An 8,622-nucleotide genomic window follows, 5' to 3' on the forward strand; every position below is an offset into this window, starting at 1 on the left:
CTTTGGTTAGTTGGTTTAGTTGTAAGCAACAATGTGTTGCCTTATTTACCACTGAAGTCGAATACATAGCAATGGGTGAATGTGTAGCCCAATTGTTATGGATGTCTCATACATTAAAAGATTTTAATCTAGATTATAAAAATGTAAAAACCTACATTGATAATATAAGTTCTATAAATCTAACTAAAAATCCAGTACATCACTCTAGAACTAAACATATAGAGGTTAAACATCACTTCATTAGAGATCATGTGTCTAAAGGGAATATCGAACTTAATTATATTGAATTCAAATCTAACTTGGCAGACATTTTTACTAAACCTTTACTTGAAACAGAATTTAGTAATCTAAGAAGACAATTAGGGTTATGCTTTATAGAATAGGTTTGTTTGTTTTGAAAATTACTACTTAGTTTATTTTTCAAAATTATTTGTGTAAAAATCTCCATTTCAAATTTTTGTTTCAAAATTCTTTGAAATTATTTTCTGGAATAGCCTAGGTCTTACCGTAGAATTGCATGATCCTATAGTTCTAGGAGCCAGCATCTCACAAGCACAGTAGGATCCCTTGCTTGTAAACATAGAATGGGTGAGATGCTTAGGTCTTAGCCATAGATTTCAAATGCTTATGTCAGTGCATCGCTATAAATCTGGGTTTTAAAAAGCATACATTCATCAATTTGGGTTAACTAGCTGGTAAAACCAGTTAGTACTAAATACTCAAATTGACCAACCTGAGTCAAATTGCTACTATCTTGTGATAGCTAGTCTTGGACAAGGGTTGGACATTTCATCATAAGGACAATTTTTCCTTAGTTTTTCTATATCCATGCTTGGACTTTAGGAATTTGTCAATTTTAGGGGGAGCTTCAAAACAAGATTTTTTTTAAGCTTATACTATTTTGATCAAATTATTTTCAAAATATTATTCAAAAATTCATTTTTTTCAAGATATTTTTTTTTCAAAATATTTTAAAAAAATTATTCTTTTCAAAATATTTTAAAATGTTTTTCAAAATTCAAGAGTTTTATGTTTTTCAAAATTCATTCTTTTTCAAAATATTTTTTCAAAATATTTTTCAAATTTCAAAGTATATTTTTCATAATGTTGTTTAAAAAATTAATTCTTTTTAAAATATTATTTTTCAAAATTCTTCTTTTCAAAATATTTTTTAATATTCATTCTTTTAAAAATAGTATTTTTCAGATATTCATTCTTTCAAAATATTCTTTTTAAAATGTTCAAAAGTTTTTTTTCAAAATATTTTTAATGTTTTTTTTCAAAATTCAAAATATAATTTTCAAAATATAAAATTTCAAATGTTCTAATTTACTTCAATTTTTTTTTTCAACATATAATTTTTAGAATTTTTCAAAATATTTCTTGACTTAGTATACTTTTAGTAATGTATATTTTTGGTTCTGCCCCTATTTTTGATATGTGTCAAAGGGGGAGAGATAGTGAATTCAGGGGGAGTTAGTTAACTCAAAGGGAAAACTTAAAAGTTAAACTGTTTATTTATTTACTTGTTGCTTGTTTTTAACTTAACTTTGAACCTTGGTTGCCAAACATCAAAAATGGAGAGATTGTTGGTGCAAGCTGCACCAGAATCAAACCTGAGTTTTGATGTTGTCAATGGTTCAAGTTAAGTCTTGTTATGATCTAACAAGTTGACTGAGTGTGCAGGATGTTTACTCAACCGGGAAAGTCCTAGCTGGAGGCTAGGCAGAGAAATCTTAGCAGATCGTGGAACCCAGGTGCAAGTCCAAGTGGGTCGAGGGGATCCGAAGCTTGGCAGAGTGATCGAGAGGTCTGGAGGACCAAAGATCAAAGGAAAAGTCCTGGGGAGCTGATCAAGACTGAGTGAAAAGTCCAAACTAGATCTGGAGGATCAAAGTTTGGCAGGTAGGTTGAGGTAAATAAACTGGAGGAGCGACAGTGAGGTCGGGTTCCCGAAGGGAACAACCTTAGGTCGCTGATCCAACTGAAGAAACCGGGAAGGTTTCTAAGTTGTGATCAAGAACAGTTCTACTGTTCTTTTATTTCTCATTATTATACTATTGTGCTAATATCTGTGTTGCAGGTTGTTTTGGTCTAATATTTGTGTTGCAGGTTGTGTTGGCCTAACATCTGTGCTGCAGGTTATTTTTAACACTGTCTTGCAGGTTAAGTTGGATCGGTCGACCGAACCAGAGGATCGGTCGACCGAACCAAGTAAGATCAGCACATAAGTCAGTCCAGATCAGAACTGAGCCAGAATCGGATCAAAGCCTGATCGATCGACCGAACAGTAAGATCGGTCGCAGAATAGTGACTGATAAGGCAACGAACATGGATCCAACAGAAAAAGGAAGGATGATCGGTCGATGGATGTCCGACCAAAATCAACCAGACACAGATCATGGTGATTCGGCGTCGACGCCACGAAAAGTGGTAGGCAGTGGCTAGGGTACCGGCAAAAGATCAACTCGAATGCTCGAGCCAGCTTCGAACTTCAGCCAGGAAGGAAGGGAGCGGGTTCGGTCGACCGAACAGTGGGATCGGTCGACTGAACCTCCAGTACACCTATACATTCAGACTCGAAGACAGAGGCCAATACAACAATCTTTTCTGATCAATTCTGGTGCTACTCTGCAAAACTGCTCATGCAACACAGCTCCATCAACACTGCAAGCTACTTCACCAGATAGTGCCGACTAAGCATCGTCTTTCAATTACTTGTCGGTATATTTAATTTTAGCTTGCATTGTAATTTCATTTAAGCAAGATAGTAGGGTGTTACTATCTTGCTCCATTGTACGATTCACTTCTTTCCGAGGACTTCGGAAAGAAGGATTTTAGTGCTTTGCCCATCAGTGCAGTCAAGGACTGCGGGCCTTCGAGTAGGAGTCGAGCTAGGCTCCGAACGAAGTAAATACATTGTCTCTTTTTCTTATTTCCGCTGCACGACTTTGGTTTCAAAATACGAAAAGATTAGTTTTAAAAAGGGCAATATTCACCCCCCCTCTATCGCTTCAAACGATCTATCAAAAAGTTATGGTCTCTCAATATTTAAGTTAGCAATATGTTGTTGTTGGTTTCTTAAATTCAACAACACTGTGAACGAGCTTTTATTTGATATATTATGCGTTCGGTAGTTCAACCTGAATCAAAAGTTATGATCTCTAAAAGTTATAACTTATAGTTATAGCTGTAAGTACCTTGAGTTAGTTTTGATGTGATCAACTGAGTTAAGTTAGGTTCTACAGTTTTGATCCCTTGTGTCTAAGTGTGCAGGGACTCAGGAACACAAGAAGTTGAGTAGAAGACACATCCATCGAGAAGGATGGCATGGAAAGTGAGTCGATGAGCTCAGTGCATCCAAGTGATGAGGAGCTATAGAAGAGTACACTGGCAGATGAGAAGGGCATGCACGACGCTTCAGAGGGATGAGAAGCTGGAGAGGAAGATTACTCGAGGAGAAGACTAGAGTTGGGTTCGGGTGAGCTCAACTTTGAAAAGTAAGAGAATCATCCAAGAGACCGGACTCCAGGCACTTGGATAAAGTCTAAGTGCCTAGGATGTCTCGTCCAAGTTAGGGAGATGTTGTAGCGAGGATCAACACTAGAGTACATGTATGCTGACTCCAGGTGTCCGGACCGCGTCCAAGCGCTCGGGAAGCGAAGTCCGTTGGAAATAATCCATTACAGCATGGATTGAGTTGACCAAGTCCAGGCCCCTGGACTGGGTCTAGGCACCCGAGAGGTGCTACATCAGCCAATGACTAACTTTGACAAATGAGATATAAATAGAGTCTTGGTACTCGAAGTTCAATAGACAAGACACACTCTATACTTTTGTTATAAATCCATGTTCTCTATTCTTGTACTTAAACGTTGTAAGGGGCTACTCTACCTCTGACACTGTCGAAGAAGGAGTTTGATAGTGGATTTCTATTGCCTTGGTTCAGCAACCTCCCCAGTTGCAAACCAAGTAACTCATTTTGTCCTCTTTACTTTGTTATATTATTATTTTTGTTTGACTAATGTGTGTTTGCCCTTGCTAAGTTAAAATAGCAAGAGAAAGTATTAAAATTGTTATTGCAGACTATTCATCCCCTCTAGTCGCCTCATCAGACTTACAAGTGGTATCAGAGCAAGGTTCTCTTTAGAAGGACTAACTGCCAATTAAAGCAAGGAGATGACTAGATCGAGCATTCACCCACCAAAGTGTGAGGGGGATTTCATAATTTAGAAAAATAGAATGGAGATATTTTTCAAAACAGACTTTGAAATTCTTTTGACAATAAAATATGATTTTGTAGCACCCATAGATCAGTATGAAGAAGAAAATAGGAATATCTGTAAAGCAATAAGGAACAAGTTTATTTCATGGTAAATGATAAACTAGAATTTCATCTGCTGAGCATTCTACCGGTGCAAGAAGTCAACCGAATTGACGTCTACGACTCCTCCAAGGAACTCCGGGGGAAATTTTTGGATCTTCATGAAGGAACCTCAAAGGCTAAGCTAGTGAGATGAGACCTGCTCCGAAATTAACTCAGTAACCTCTGGATGGAAAAGGAAGAAAAAGTAGCTCATCTACACGTAAGGATTTAGAGTTAATCACCAAACTCACAAATCTTAGACAATCGGTAACAAATTGAAATTCACTAAGGTATGCGTTAAATGCGTTCCTGAGAACACTAGAATGTATATCTATAGTAGATTCCTACTATATTTTCAAATACCTTGAGATAAGTAGTTTAGAAAATTTATTCTCTACTTTTGAATTAGATGAGTCTCAATGTACATGACAAAGAAAAAACTAAATCAGGGTTTCGCACTACAAGCCAACAAGATCGAGCTGGATTCCAAATCATCTCTTGATAAAGATGAAGCAACTTTTATGGTAAGGAAGTTTTCAAAGTTCTTTAAGTCTAATAACTTTAATAAGAGACAGACCAACAAGATTCTCTAGACAACGAGGAAAGTTAGATGCTACGACTACCAAGAAGAAGGATACATTAAGGACAATTGCTCGAACCTCAAAAGCACGGAAAAAGACAAATGGCCAAGACAATCGAAGCATAAGAATCTGAAAGCTACATGGGACGAAATGTCATCAGAATCAAAAGTTGAAGCGTACACTGGACTTGCACTAATGGCAAGTCACCGAGAAGAAGAAGACGAGGAAGTCTCGTCCGAGATAAGCATCGAGAGCATCGATGAAGGGGGACTTTAAATTACAAGTCTGACATAGTAAGTGAAGTACAACTCTTTCCTCTTGATCAACTTTATGAAACAGTGAAAATGCTATCTAGATCCTTATGCAACTTATAAACTAAATGTATGAATCTGAACAAAAAGATAACAATGAGTTAAAAATAAATTTAATTAATAGATGTCCATTAGAATATATTGATAAAATTCAAACAGAAAATTTAAAATTAAACGAATAAATAGACTTATTGAAAAATAATTATGCATGCTCCAATTCTTTACCAATTTCAAATTTTAAAAAATACTAAAAGGCTAAATTGATATATTAGAACTCACATGGGCCAAATTGTAAATATACTTAGAAATTATATTCTAAAAAATTTCTCATAAATCTAGTAGGTAGAAATTTATTTTAAATTCCTAAATATATTCTAAACTATTAATTTATTTTATTTTCATATTTAAATTTAATTTGGTTTAATTTTTAATATTGTTAGTAAATTTAATTATTTTGTAAACCTTCCGTTTATAGTTTCTATTTAATTTTTTTTATGAAAAACAAAGATATTATCTGCTAATAGAAAAATTTTCAAAATTTATTTAATGGTATATACTGTTTTCATGAATTTGTTAACAAAATTAGGATTTTTAAAATGAAAATTATTTCAAAAAATGATTTTTAAAAAACTTTATTTTTGTTAGAAAACATTATGTTTTATACTGTTATAAAATATTTTGAGATTTTTCAGACACTTATATAATTTTTTATAAATTTTTTGATAAAAAAAATAATTTTGAAATTTAAAATTTTTCAATGATTAATTTTAGAAAACTTTACCTGAAGATCGTTATGTTTTGAATGGTTAGAAAAATCATTAAGATTTTTAGATAATAAATTCTATTTTTATTTATTTAATTTTGAAAGTCATTATTTTTGTAAAAAAATATTTATTTTGGTCAAAATAAAAATATGTTTTTTGTAAAAAATTTTATCTTGATTCAACTATCTCTGTTTGACCATAAAAAAAAATTAGATTTTTTTGAAACTTAAAAATTATTTTTAAATTATTTTTGACAAAATAGAAAATTAACTGGTAAAAAAACACTATCTTTAAAAAATAAGTTCAGTAAAAGGATATGTTCATGAATGCTCTATTTAAAATCCCTAAAAAAATTTTCCAATATTTTTCTATTTTTTCATATATTTTTTTAATATTTTTTTTTATCAAAGGGGGAGAAATTAGGAATTAAGTTAAGGGGGAGGTATCTAATTTTTCTTATATTTATTGAAAATGTACTATTTGTATTGATTTGCAAATTTATTTATTTTAGAATAAATTATTTTATTATTTAGTTTACCCTAACTTAACTTGTATTGATGTACATAAAAAAGGGAGAGATTATAAGTACCCCGAGTTGGTTTTAATATGATCAACTGAGTTAAGTTTGGCTTTGCGATTTTGATCTCTTGTGTCTAAGTGTACAGGGACTTAAGAACAGAAGAAGTTGAGCGAAAGACACAGCTAGCAAGAAAAATGACATGGGAAGCAAGTCGACGGGCTCGGTGCATCCAAGTGAAGAGTTGTGGAAGAGTACACCAACGTGAAGGCGCTGGAATTCCGTTCTGTTTAAATTTCCTATACAAAAAAAATTGTACAAGTACAGAACTTTTCCTAGCAACCCGCATGTTCAATTAGACATGTGTTTGATCAATCAAGCAAATTCTTGACAGATCAAAGCACACCTTGATCCAAGTACAAGATCGCGACCTCTTGTGTTGGTATTCAAAATCGATACGAAGAAAACAAAACTAGTTACACAGCGGAATTAAAGAACTAGTTGTACCTTTTCTTTGTAGCTAAAGATCTCTTGATCTTCTGTCGTATTCCTCTCTTCTTCTTGGACGTCGTGTGGGCGACGATCTACCAAGACAATACCACCCTCCTTCTCTTCTCGGTTTCCAAACCGCCGGCTACAAAAGAAGGCTCTAGGATGGGGCACCTTGTAATCTTCTTCTTCCTCTTCTTCCTTTTCTTCAAGCCGCCGCCCACCAAGGGAGAAGGGGCGCCGACCCTAAGCAAAGAGGAAGGGGGCACCGACCCTTGTTGTGGAGGAGGAGGGGCGCCGACCACAAGGAAGAGATGTGGCTGACCCTAGGTGGAGATGTGGCCGGCCCTAGCAAGGGAAGAGGGGCGCCGACCACAAGGATGAAGGGAAATTGCGGAAAATTAGAAAGTTAGGTTTTAGGGGCCACCACCTACTCCTTTTTATAGGTTTGCCGTCAGTTACAAAGAATGAAAAAATAACAGAATTTTGTTTAGAAAAAATCTAAACCAAACTATGTTAAACCAAACCAAGTTTAACCAAACCAAGTTAAGTTAAACTAAACCAAGTTAAGTTAAACCAAACCAAGTTAAACCAAACCAAGTTAAGTTAAACCAAACCAAGTTGTGGATGGGTGGATGCGAGACTTTATATAGAGACTACAACAGGGACCTAGAGGAAGAATTGATTTAGGCCTCCTGATGGGCTTGGGCTTCCTGTGTTCAGCCCGAACACCCAACCCAAGTCCATCAATAATAACACATACCACTAAAGGGTTATTATTGAATTATCACACCAATCCCATATTACAATATGAGCTCCTTCTTATCATGAGTGCATTAATCTCCATGTGTTTAAGATATTGTATGTCCGTTAATTAAATAAGTTACTGACAACTCAATTAATTAACATATGATTCCAAGAGTAGTACCACTCAACTTTATTATAATGTCGGAGTAAGACCACCTGTAGGGTTTACATGATAATCCTTATGAGCTCCTTAAGGGGATATCACCAGCCTAAATAATTAGGACACAGATTCCTTCTATAATCAACAACACACCATATAAACAGTACTATTTCGTAACTCATCGGGCCTATTGATTTAACGAATAAATCTCACCCATTGATAAGTTAAAGAAATAAATACTAAGTATATGTGTTTGTTATTATATAGGGATTAAGAGGATGCACATTCATAATAACAGAGGTTCTGTTCTTTTATATAGTCAGTATAAATCGAACAACCTCAAATGATCCTGCTCAATACACACATAGTGTACCAGTGTAATTTTATAGTTAAGACAGATTAATAACAAATTACACTACAACCGTTCCAATGGTTTGTCCTAATCTATCTTGGTTGTGAGCTACTATTTATAATTTATAAGGAACCGATAACATGATCTTCTGTGTGGCACCATACACCATGTTATCTACAATATAAATTAAATGAACAACTGTATTAACGTATATATAAATATAAAATGCAAACATTTGACCAAAGTGATTCTTATTTCAAAATATTTCAAAACAGATGTTCATACAAAAGCTAGACTTATAGTATACATCCCAACACAGCGGACGAGAAAGATGT

Source organism: Zingiber officinale, chromosome 7B (assembly GCF_018446385.1).
Source record: "Zingiber officinale cultivar Zhangliang chromosome 7B, Zo_v1.1, whole genome shotgun sequence".
Lineage (NCBI taxonomy): Eukaryota > Viridiplantae > Streptophyta > Magnoliopsida > Zingiberales > Zingiberaceae > Zingiber > Zingiber officinale.